Genomic DNA, 13356 nt, shown 5'->3' on the forward strand with positions numbered 1-13356 from the left:
TGGGTGTAAACATGTGTTAAGTTGGGCCGGGCGGAACCTTTGGAACGCACCACAATGGATTCTGCTAAAAATGTACATACATGAATTTACTTGATGGGCACATTATACATGCTGCTAAATCAGCGAAAAATTGAAATTTTTGGGGGCGTAGAAGACTAATCGGGTTTATATGGGAGCTATATCAGTTTGGAGACCAATTTGAAATGTTTTTGTTATTGTTATTGGCAATTTAAACAGAACACTACGCAGAAAATTTAAGCCAAATCAGATAAGAATTGCAGCTTCCAAGACCTTAAGGTGCCAAATCTTAAAGTAGGTTAATAGATTAGCTATATCCGGTTGAAGACCGATTTGAACGGTACTTGGCATGGAAGATTTGAGTTGTAACAGAACAGTACGTGCAAAGTTCTAGCCAAATCGGGCAACAATTGTGGGTTCTAGAGTCTCAAGTTGACAAATCGAAGGACCACCTTATATGCGAGCTATTTCCAAATCTGAACCGACATGACCAATTTGTAATCCCCAACCACCTACGTCAATTTAGAAGTATCTGTGCAAGATTTCAAGCAAATATTTTTTACCACTATCGTGATACTTTGTAGGGTTGCAGATCAATGTTTCGAATTGTTACAGAGTGAACTTCTAGATTAGTATAGCCCTTATCCTTTGGTGGTGGGTATAAAAATAAATTGGCATTGATTAAATTTCCTAAAAATTATACAGAAATTTGTTTAATTTTGCATCCTGTGAAAGAGTTTGCATCTGAACACAAAAATAACAACTTGTAAAAGCGTTAGATTAACAGCAAAAATAGAAAACTCCTTTTGTATGAAGTAAAACCAATCGTTTTCCACGACCCATTTTATTAAACTGTTAAATGTATGCAAAAACAGTCATATAGTTAACAAAGAACGACCTTTATCCAGTGAATGTTAACACTCCTCTTGAAAGTTATTAATGCGTTTCATTGTTCAGTTTTTTTTTTTTTATTGGTTTTCAAGTAAAAGCCTTTTGCAATTCTTTCGTCCCTTACAATGCATTGTTCATTTGTTAGCCGATTTTGTTTAAGTTCCAGTAGATGCCATGGGGTGTTTTTAAAATAGCTACCCACCAATCAAATCCAATACAATTTTTATAGGCTGATTTTGAAGAGTGACAGAAGTATAATTATATTATATCTCTTTAAAAATATATCTTTTAATTAATCGTTAATCACTTGAGAAATTTACATGGAGGCTATATCTAGTGAAAGTCAATTCAGCGAATCGATTTATATGGAAGACACACTCAAATATGAACCGATATAGCAGAATTTAAATTCCCCCCGAATTACATGAATAGGAAGTACATGTGCTGAAGTCACGATCAAACCATAAGATCGAATGAACGAGGAAGAATTTGTATTCAGCATGGATATTTAAAGTTATAGCTCAACAATTCAATATTCCGTTTAATGCTGGCACTCGGTTTTTGATATAGGCGTTAAGATGCCCATGCTAATTTTTGACAAAATTAAACAGTTCCTCGTTCATTCAATGGCATTTAGTAAGAGGTTCTGTCATTCTAACACAAAACACCCTATAGTTCGATGTTAAATTTTTCCGTACCACTTTAAGGATCAATGTAGCGTAGTTTTTTTTTCAAGCGAAATGTGTAAAATGTATCTTTTAATTTTCATTGTAAATGGCCGTTATCGATTTTCATCATTGAATGCGAAGTAAAAACATCGGTGGTGGTGGTGTACGTAGTGGTAGTGAGATGGTGGTGTGTGGAGGTATCCGACCATGTGTAATTATATACTAATTAATGCACTGTCAACGTTAAAAAATATTTAATTATACACATATGTATACGTACATGAAACACTGTCAAATTTAAATAATAGCATGTCAAACGTTAATTATCCGAAAAAACCTGTAATGGTATTTTGTGAAAATGCACTGTAGCATTCGTAAAAAAGTATTCGACCAGAAAAGTACCACATTCATTCCTTCGTAGGAAAGAGACCTATAAGCTGGGCGGAGTTGGTAGCATGGTCGTATTACCAGTGCGGATGTCGTGGGTTCGATTCCCACCATAGGATTTTTGTCTAGGTTAGGTTGAAAAGAGGATGCAGATATTAATCCGCCCCAAGCCACTATGGAAATACACCTATGACAGTAATCGGCTTGTTATGCGATCTAAAAACTAAAATGTAACCGCGAAAAAGAAAATTTTAAGTTAGAAATTCGTTGCTATTTACAAAATCTTTAATTGTTTTCCATACCACTCCCCTAAGTTGGTTCATGTCTGCGATCGTATCCCCACATAAGTACCGGTGTCTGTTAGACGCGAAAGCCGGGCAATGACAAAGGGCATGCTCCATCACCTCATCATCTTCCCCACATGCCCTATATAGCCATCTTTTGCCGCTCCGATTTTGAATAAGTGAGCTCGTAGTCCTACGTGTTCCGTTATAACACCAAAAACTATGCTGACCTCTTTCTTACTTCCTTTCAGTAATAGCCTCGTCCTATTACAATCCTGATCAACCCAGAGGATTTTCGCCGTTCTACCGACTGTTTCGCTGTTCCACATTGCTATACGCGCGTTTGTTGCCAAAGCCTTTAAATCGGACTGCGGCGACCAGAAAGGCTTCGGGTTAACCAAGTTTATCGACGATAGTTCTCTGGCCTTCACTGCAAAATCGTCTGCCCTTTCATTCCCCCTTACTCCGTTCTGTTATGGCCCGGCACCCAAAGGATGCGGATTGTACCATCTTCAGAGAAGGAATTAATCTCCTTCTTGCACTACAAGACTGTTCGTGACCTTGCTGTCATGGTTGTTATCGCCTTTATGGCCATTTTACTGTCCGTAAAGATATTCACATTCGACGTTCTCGCGGTAGTACCACACCACTTCACGCATTCCATAATCGCCCGGATCTCTGCTGGGGGACCGTATTATGATCAGGCAGTCTGAAACAGATCTCAGTTCCTGAGATGACTCCCAGGCCCACTCTGTCCCCTAGCTTAAATTCATCCGCGTAACATGATCTTCTAGACGGCAATACTAGGGTTCCGTCAGCCTAGACTGAGCCTCTGGCAGCAGTGCCTCGCACTCGAACTCAAGTGTCATCGCAGGTATCCTATCCTTTCTTCCAGATATACTATCCTCGCCTCAATTATATCGCGATGGTATGAGCTGCTCCCATCCTCAATCCATTCTCTCTTCGCCTTAAGTCTCATAGCCCCAGTGGCTGTCTCACACATAATCTGTGTGCCAATGGGTCGGATATCTAGAATAGTTTGCAGTGCCTTAGTGGGCGCTCCACCTATGCCAAGACAAAATGTTATCTGATTGTTCTATTGTCCTTATGTTCACTTTTTCTCCATAGCAGTCCACCAAACTACTGAGGCGTAAGTAAGTATCGGTCTAATCACGTTTCTGTAATGCCAGTGGACTAACCTTGGATTTAGGCCCGTTTACATAGTGCCCAAAATCTGTGAGCCTTCTCAGTACGCTCCTGAATGTGACACTTTCAATTAAGCTTCCTATCCAAGATCACTCCAAAGTATTTGACTTTGTCAGATATCGAAATCGTTTTAATCAGGAAACGTTGTTCGTAATATTGTTAATTATGGTGGTCAACCAATAAAAATGCCGATCAAATGCCAACCGCCAAAGTGTACGTCTTGGCATCAAAGGATTCTTAAATTTTATGTACAACCTCGTATAAGGCAGTCTCCACCGACCTTACCTTGACATAGGCATGCTGTTTGTATTTAAGAGGTTCGCTGGTATGGTATGCGTTCCACAGGCTTGGATATAAACACCACGCTTGCCTCCTGCCAGGCTTTCGGAATATATGCAAGTCCGAGGCACACTGTGGAAATAGTGCTCAGATGAGGCGCCAGATAGTCGGCCTCTTTTTGTAGTAACGCCAGAATTATTCCGTCAGATCCGTGTGACTTAAATGGCTTGAAGCTCCTTAAGGATTCCTTCACCATAAATTCCGTTATTATAAACCTTAGAAACACCTTATTATTCCAAGATTACGGTGTCTCCATGAGTCCCGTCGTATCCTGTGGAAAATGCGTGTTCATCAGAAGCCTCAACATGTCCTCCGTTGTCTCTGCTCTCACTCCCATGTCGTCTACTAAAGTTTCAGTTTGGACATGGACATTTTTGAGAGAAACTTTTTCATATTGTCGGCGTCAATAACGCTATCAGCCTGTTCGCAGAAAATCTACCAGGAGACACGTTTTGCCGCTTGGTAATCTTATTGTATTCCTAAAGCCGTGTGTAATACACATATCAATATGCTTCCGCTTTTTTTTTCTTGGGCTGATTTCCATTCTCGAAGAGGATAACTATCTTCGAAAGACTTCACTAGTGCAGTCGTAATCCTGTTGACATTGTCGTCAGTGTCTTCTATGTTTGGACAATCGAAATTATCTTGCTCAAGTCTTCTTCTGAGTAGTCTTCCGAATTTTGGACAGTTGATTTTCAACTGATTATGGAAGCTTATGAAATTCGGTTTTGCTTTCTTCACCAACCGTTGCAGCTTTGACGTAGGTGGCGGTGTTGAAGAGTTGAAAGGTAGATAAAGTGATACTAGGTATACTCCATCACTGTTGCATCCGACGTTAACAACTCTGACGTAAATACATAATTTAAATTTTTATGACAAGTAAGGCACGTCCTCGGCCGAGTACCAGTGAGTAATTTGTAGTTGATATGGTTCAGTGCAAAAACTTTGTTCCGGGTTGTCCATGGCTCCTAAATTAAGGCAATATGAATCTTGACCCTTGCTGATTTTCTCCATTAGTGCGTGAATAGCTCTCTCGCTCCGGTGGAGGCTTATCTGGATTACCTCAATCATTGATCATCCATTAGATGGGCTTCTTGGGAGTGGGTGATGGTCTCATCGTCTGCTCCCTTTCCTTAAGGCTGCATTAAGTTTCCTGTCACTGCACTGCCTGATGTTTTAATATAAGGATCATTGCCTATCCTATTCTTCCGAATCTTGAAAAAGTTGATAATGGTTCCATAATCGGGTCCCTGTTCGTTAGGCTGCATTGAGTCTACCTTCCCTACACTGCCTGATGTTCCAATATAAATAAATGGGCTTCTTGGGAGTATGTTATGGTCTCATCGTCGGCTGCCTGTGCATTGAGTTTTCTGTCACTGCATTGCCTGATGTTGCAGCATTAGGATCTTTATCCATTCTAGTCTTCCACTGCACTGCGTGATGGCTCAATATGGGGATATTTGCCTATCCTTGTCTTCTTAATCGTGAAAACAAGGAGAGTTCCCTCCTCCTTCTCCTTCCTGTGGAAACCACCGATTTCTCCACCGAAAACTTTTGGCTTTGCTTGTATAAGACTTCTATCACACGTTCCGTAGCGATTTTGCCGCCCACATCCTTAATGAAGACCGTCACCTTGATAAAGACCGTCACCCGTCACAGCCGATTTCGATGACTTGATAAGTCATCTCATCTCTGTTGTGCTTCCTTGCCACTTTGTCGTAAAAGGGCGGCTCCCCACCTTTCTCAGCGACCATCTTCCCCTTCCGTGATGGTTGTGGCCTCCTTTTGGAAGTCATAGTCCTCCATGAAGACACAGGGGCAGTGAGCGCTTCCTTCGTTGCTGTTCCGACTTTGTCTCCCTCCAAAGGACACTGTCTGGTGTCTCCACTGCGGGGGGGCAGGCATGACCTTCCCAGAGTACTTGAAAGCGGGAGCTCTTTTTCTTCTTTAGCACTTTAGCAGTGTTATGCTTTTCGGGAGATCCGATTCTTTTTCCAGCTTCCGTAGAAGTAGTTGGAATGTCAGTTCTACCCCTTCCAGCATGCTGTACCGCTGCCGGTACATATTCCTCTGTCTCCTCCGTCGTGGACCGGATCGCTTTCCCGGTCGTCTTGTAAGCTAAACAACCCCTGCGTCATTCTGCTGCCCTCATCTCTCGATTCGACTGCGATTACTTTGACACTGTTAAAGGCTTGGGATGAACTGTGCATCCCTATGGTTTATCCGTCTCTTCCTAATTTATTAGTCTGACGACTAGTGGTGCATTTAAAGCATCACTCTCGACTGCAAGTGCCAAGGCACCCACATCTATAGAAGGGGCGAACAACATGCCGCGGTCTGGCGCAACCACGTCAGTTGTTGGGTCTTTTAAGTTCATTTTGAGCCTGCTCCAAAATGGCTTTAAAATTTTTCGAAATAGGTAGTTTTTATTCCGTGATACGGATGTTTTTCTTTGAGGAGCGAAATGAAAACACGTCAGCTACACTCAACGGCTATTTTGTATCTAAATTTTCTAAGTGAGCCTATAAGTACCTAGTCTATAAGTTACCTAAGCTAACCAAAGATCTTAAACTAAATAAATTTAACTTACCATTGGACAACATAGTACAATCTAATGAAATAAATGTAGTTTCATACCCAATTCCTTTTTGGCAAAACTTGCTAAATTTAAGATACACTGCCATAAAAAATGTGTGCATGCTCTTTGGTTGGTTAATAACTACCTCAGACAATAGATTTCCTATAGATGCATTTTCCCTCTTTTCATTCTTAAGAGTCACCTAAGAGAGAAGAAAAAGGAATTGGGGAAACATAAACAAGTAAAAAGGCGTTAAGTTCAGCAGGGCCGAACTTTGGATACCCACCACCTTGGGTATATATTAGAACCATCTTACATCAAAATCGGTGAATATTGCATACCTTATGTCCCATAGCAGTTATATCGAAATATGATCCGATTTGGACCAAATACTAATAAGTACAAGTCATTGTTCAATTGTGTATAATAAAATAGTAGTCTTTTTAGTAGCTTTATCTAAAAATAAACCGATCTGAACCATAAACAACATGGATGTCGAAAAAACTAACATAAGTCATTGTGTAAAATTTCAGTAAAATCGGATTATAAATGCGCCTTTTTTGGGGCAAAGACTTTAAATTGAGATATCGTTCTATATGGCAGCTATATTCAAATCTTGATGGATCTAGACCAAAATGCAGAAATATGTGGAGGGGCTTAACTTAACTCTCTGTTCCGAATTTCGGCAACATCGGACAATAAATGCGCCTTTTATGGGCCCAAAACATTAAATTGAGAGATCGGTCTATAAGGCAGCTATATTTAAATCTGGACCGATCTGAACCAAATTGGAGAAGGATGTCGAAGGGCCTAACACAACTCACTGTCCCAAATTGCGGCGACATCGGACAATAAATGCGCTTATTATGGCCCCAAAACCTAAAACCAAGAGATCAGTCTGTATAGCAGCTATATCCAAATCTGGACCGATCTGTGGCGTAATGCAGAAGTATGTCGAGGGGCCCAACTTAACACTCTGTTCCAAATTTCGGCGACATCGGACAATAAATGCGGCTTTTATGGGCCTAAGACCCTAAATCGGAGAATCGGTCCATATGACAGCTATATCAAAATCATAGCCGATCTGGGCCAAATTGAGGAAGATTTTCGAAGGGCCTAGCACAACTTACTGTCCCAAATTTGAGAAAAATCGGATAATAAATGTAGCTTTTATGGGCATAAGAGCCTAAATCGGAGGATCGATCGATATGGCAGCTATATCCAAACGTGGACCGATCGGAGCCAAATTGACGAACGATATCGAAGGCCCTAAGAAAACTTACTGTCCCAAATTTCAGCAAAATCGGATAAGAAATGAAGCAAGTCGAAGGGCCTAACACAACTCACTGCTCCAAATTTCAGCAAAATCGGATAATAAATGTGGCTTTTATGGGCCTAAGACCCTAAATCGGAGCATCGGTCTATATGGCAGCTCTATCCAAATCTGGACCGATCTGAGCCAAATTGACGAAGCATGTCGAAATGCCTAACACAATTTACTGTTCCGAATATCAGCAAAATCGCATAATAAAAGTGGCTTTTATGGGCATAAGACCCTAAATCGGCGGATCGGTCTATATGGCAGCTATATCCAAATCTGAACCGATCTGAGCCAAATTGACGAAGCATGTCGAAATGCCTAACACAACTTACTGTTCCAAATTTCAGCAAAATCGGATAATAAATGTGGCTTTTATGAGCCTAAGACCCTAAATCGTCGGATCGGGCTTAATGGGGGCTATATCAAGATATAGTCCGATATAGCCCATCTTCGAACTTAACCTGCTTATGGACAAAAAAAGAATCTGTGTAAAGTTTCAGCTCAATATCTCTATTTTTGAAGACTGAAGCGTGGTTTCAACAAACAGACGGACGGACGGACATGTCTAGATCGTCTTAGATTTTTACGCTGATCAAGAATATATATACTTTATAGGGTCGGAAATGGATATTTCGATGTGTTGCAAACGGTGGTGGGTATAAAAATGTAGAAAAACACAAGTAAATTAATAAAAAAGAAGCTAAAAAGAAAATTAAAAAGTGTTTTGTGAAACTTATTTAAAATTTAAAAGCAAATGAAATGTTCACAGTCGATTGAAAACAAGCTAAATCCTATTCGCTGAAAATACACAGTTTATCTTAAAATTCTCTCTCCTCTTAATGTTCTTCGTTTATTTATTATACCCTCCACCATAAGATGGGGGGTATACTAATTTCGTCATTCTGTTTGTAACTACTCGAAATATTCGTCTGAGACCCCATAAAGTATATATATTCTTGATCGTCGTGACATTTTATGTCGATCTAGCCATGTCCGTCCGTCTGTCCGTCCGTCCGTCCGTCTGTCCGTCCGTCCGTCCGTCTGTCTGTCGAAAGCACGCTAACTTCCGAAGGAGTAAAGCTAGCCGCTTGAAATTTTGCACAAATACTTCTTATTAGTGTAGGTCGGTTGGTATTATAAATGGGCCATATCGGTCCATGTTTTGATATAGCTGCCATATAAACCGATCTTGGGTCTTGACTTCTTGAGCCTCTAGAGAGCGCAATTCTTATCCGATTGGAATGAAATTTTGCACGACGTGTTTTGTTATTATATCCAACAACTGTGCCAAGTATGGTTCAAATCGGTCCATAACCTGATATAGCTGCCATATAAACCGATCTTGGGTCTTGACTTCTTGAGCCTCTAGAGTGCGCAATTCTTATCCGATTTGAATGAATTTTTGCACGAAGTATTTCGTTATGATATCCAACAACTGTGCCAAGTATGGTTGGAATCGGTCCATAACCTGATATAGCTGTCATGTAAACAGATCTGGGGATTTGACTTCTTGAGCTTTTAGAGGGCGCAATTCCTATCCGATTTGGCTGAAATTTTGCATGACGTATTTTATTTTTACTTTCAACAACTGTGTCAAATAAGGTTCAAATCGGTTCATAACCTGATATAGCTGCCATATAAACAGATCTGGGATCTTGACTTCTTGACCCCTAGAGGTCGCAATTATTATCCGATATGCCTGAAAATTTGTACGACGGATACTCTCATGACCATAAACAAACGTGTTTATTATGGTCTGAATCGGTCTATAGCCCGATACAGATCCCATATAAATCGTTCTCTCTATTTTACTTCGTGAGCCCCAATGGGCCCAATTCTTATACGAATTGGCTGAAATTTTACACAGGTCTCCAACATATAATTTAATTGTGGTCCGTACCGGACCATATCTTGATATCGTTTTAATAGCAGAGCAACTCTTTTCTTATATCCTTGTTTGCCTAATAAGAGATGCCGGGAAAAGAACTCGACAAATGCGATCCATGGTGGAGGGTATATAAGATTCGGCCCGGCCGAACTTAGCACGCTTTTACTTGTTTTTTTTTTGCACTTGGTACCTCTTAAAAAAGTGTTGATAGTTTATCTGTATTCATTTAGTGTCTGTAATAAATCGGACACTGTTTTGTTCTTGACACTTTAATTGATATTTTGGATGAGATAGTTTGGTAGAGGAATTTCATTTTTATACTCACCACCGAAGGAGGGGGCTATATTCATTTTGTCATTCCGTTTACAATACATCGAAATATCTATTTCCGACCCTATAAAGTATATAAATTTTTGATCGTCATAAAAATCTTAGACGATCCAGCCATGTCCGTTCGTCTGTTGGAATCACTCAACAGTATTAAAATTTGGTACAATGAGTTGTGTTAGACCTCACCACGTCCTTGTTTAATAAGGCCCAGTGTCGGTTCAGATTTAGATAGAGCTGACATATAGAACGATGTCTCGATTTAAGTTTTTGGGCCCGTTAAAGCCACACTTATTACCCGATTTAGTTGAAATTTGGGTTATGTTAAGTCTCTTGACGTCCTTGTTCATTTCGGCCCAGATCGGTTCAGATTTAGATAAAGCTGCCGATTTAAGGTTTTGGGTCCATAAAAGGAGCATTTATTGCCCGATTTCGCTAAAATTTGGGACAGTAAGTTACGTATGACTTTTTTAACCAATTTTGCTGAAATTAGGCGCAATGAGTTGCGTTAGGCCCTCAACATTCGTACCGATTATGATTAAGATCGGTCTATTTATCGATATAACTGTCATATACACTGATCTTTCAATTTAATGTGTTGGACCCATAACAGGCATATTTATTGTTCGATTTCGCTGAAATTTGGTTTACCGAGTTGTTTTAGGCTCCTTAACATCCTTGTTCTACACGGGAAATATCGGTTCACATTTGCTTATGCCTGCCATATATACCGATGTCCCGATTCAATGTTTTAGACCCATAAAAGGTGAATTTATAAACCGATTTCGCTTAAATTTAGCACAATGGATTCTGTGCTACCATTTGACATCCATACCGAGTATGGCCAAGATAGGGGTATATTTGGATATAGCTGGGATATATTCCCATTTCCCGATTTAATTTCTTGGCACAATAAAAGCACGTTTAAAACTCGATTTGACACAGTGGGTTATGTTAGGCTCTTCGATGTAAGTGTTTAATATTGTTCTGATCGGTATATATTTCTACATAGCTGTCCGTAGGGCCATAAAAGGTAAATTTTTTAACCGATGAATTTGGTACAATAATTTGTGTTGGATCGTATGTGTTAAAAATGATGTGTTGTTAAAAATGATGATTTTTTCACCGCATTTTGACGAAAGGTTGTTAATTTATATATCCAAGGTGGTGGGTTTCCAAAGTTAGCCCCGTCCTAACTTAATGCCTTTTTACCTGTTAAGTTTCACGCGGCGAAATTCCTCCCGAATACAAAATAATTTTGGTTGTGTCAATTGTGTTTCCATGATTTTCTTACCTTTTTGAACTCTGAATTCGGTCAAATGCAAATGTCATCTGTATCACTTACCTAAAAAAGGAAGAATATATAACTTACTTAGAATGTTTTAACCATTTCGGATTTTGAAATAATATACAAATTTAAAGTAAATGGGTGAAGCCGCCCAATATTTTTAAGAAAATGCAAGAGCATATTTTTAGTATATCGAACAGAACTTGTAGTATATCGAACAGAACTTGTAGCAGAACTTGACTTCTTGAGCGTTTAGAGGCGCATAGCTATCCGGGTTGGCTGGCATTTTGAACTGGTTTTCTTTATGGCAAGTACAGTCCACATTGGCCCATAATTCGAAAGAGTTCCTATATACTTGAAAGAACTTACCCCGTGCGACCCAAGGTGGAGGATAAATAAAATTCGGACCGGCCTAACCAAACTTGCTTTAAGTTGTTGCACCTGCCACCATAGGATGGGGGTATACTAAATTCGCCATTACATTTGTAACATCTCGAAATATGCCTTTTTGAGGTCTATAAAGTATAAATATTACAGTGTTCAAAAAACAAAAAGAATTTTTTATGAACATATACCTTCCATTTTTTTTCCATTTGACCCCAACAAGCAAAATACGGTGTTCAAAAAACAAAAAGAATTTTTTATGAACATATACCTTCCATTTTTTTCCATTTGACCCCAACAAGCAAAATACGAAATATCAGGGTGCCACGACGCACAGAGGCGCGATTTAAGTTTTTTCGTTGCTAAAATCGTATATTTTGAACCCAAAAAGGTAATTGAATTTTTTACATGGCATATGAAAGATAAGTGTTCAACCCATGAAATGAACGTTTGAAAAGGGTGCTACTAGACGATCAGGTGGGCTCTACAACTAAAGATGTAGAACAGGTCACATCGAAAAGGTTTCCCGACCACTGCAGTGTGTATCAAGCGAAGATCCTTGCAATTAAGGAAGTTGTGGAATGGCTAAGATATAATGCCATATCGACTATTGTCATAATAATCTTCCCAGACAAATATTTCTGAACACGAAACCCGACCTCGACTGTCGCAGATCTCTCAACGAGGTGGCTGAGCAGTTCAAAATTCACCTGTTCTGTGTGCTGGGCCACAGATATATCCCAGGGAATTGTATAGTCGACGAGCTTGCGAGACTAGGAACTACCTTACACATTCCAGGGAAATCTGCAACCAGCAACTATTTTTTCAGCTATGATTTCAGGACCAGGCCCGAAGGACTACGAATAATAGATGGTCACAAAAAGGGGGCTGAGAGCATTCCAAAACTATGTGGCCTAATCTAGACATGAAGAGGTCTACCGCTTTGCTGGCGCCGGCAAGAACAGTCATCGTGCCTGTCATGATAAGTCACTGTCTAATCGGAAAACATGCTGACAGACTGAAGGTTGCCAGCAACGACTTTTGCAGAAGCTGTGAGGACATCGAAGAAGAACAGACCATAGAACGCCCTCTGTGTGCTTGTCCCGCACTAGCAGTCAGAAGGAGTTCCACTTTAGGTTTTAATTTCTTTAAGAACTTGTGTGATTTAGCGGATGTGAACATTCGCAAGTTATTGGGCTTTTAAAGCGATCTGGATGGTTTAACGGTAGGAACTAGAAGGCATCTCCTTCTTCTGTTCCTGTGGTATAATAATGGACGAAAACGTCTAAGTGAGTCTGATGGCAGACTGCCACTTAAACCTAACCTAACCTAAAGGGCGCTACGCCTTTTAGTAGCTTAGGTATGGCTCATCAAAAATCAACATTTGTGAGAAAAATGGTAACTTACTTTACTTTTACTTTAATTGGCTATGACAGAATATTTGTTCCACTAGCCAAACGTAGAATAGCGTTCCAAGCGCCTCGATCTTCTGCGCCCATTCTAAAATCTCTGACACCAAGTTTCGAGGTGTCTCCCACAACTTGATCTTTCCATCGGGATTTTGGTCTTCCCGGTTTGCGTGTACCACCGTGTTTGCCTTCAAAAGACTTCTTTGCTGGAGCTTCTTCATCCATTCTGACAACATGACCTACCCAACGCAGCCGTTGTATTTTGATGCGTGTAACTATGCTATCATCGTCATACAGCTCGTGGTTCATACGTCGCCTATATTCTCCGTTAACGCAAACTGGTCCATATATTTTACGAAGAATCTTTC

General features: G+C 40.1%; 1 protein-coding gene across 1 annotated transcript in view; it reads right to left on the reverse strand.

Annotated features, from left to right (window-relative positions):
* The window catches only part of LOC106095144 (uncharacterized), a 418819-nt gene that overhangs the window by 332209 nt on the left and 73254 nt on the right, over positions 1-13356 (reverse strand). The window contains exon 2 of the mRNA XM_059362452.1: positions 11202-11252. The gene's annotated coding sequence lies outside the window, so the exon portion shown is untranslated. The remainder of the gene's footprint in view (positions 1-11201; positions 11253-13356) is intronic.

This window comes from Stomoxys calcitrans, chromosome 1, assembly GCF_963082655.1.
Source record: "Stomoxys calcitrans chromosome 1, idStoCalc2.1, whole genome shotgun sequence".
NCBI classification, from domain to species: Eukaryota; Metazoa; Arthropoda; class Insecta; order Diptera; family Muscidae; genus Stomoxys; species Stomoxys calcitrans.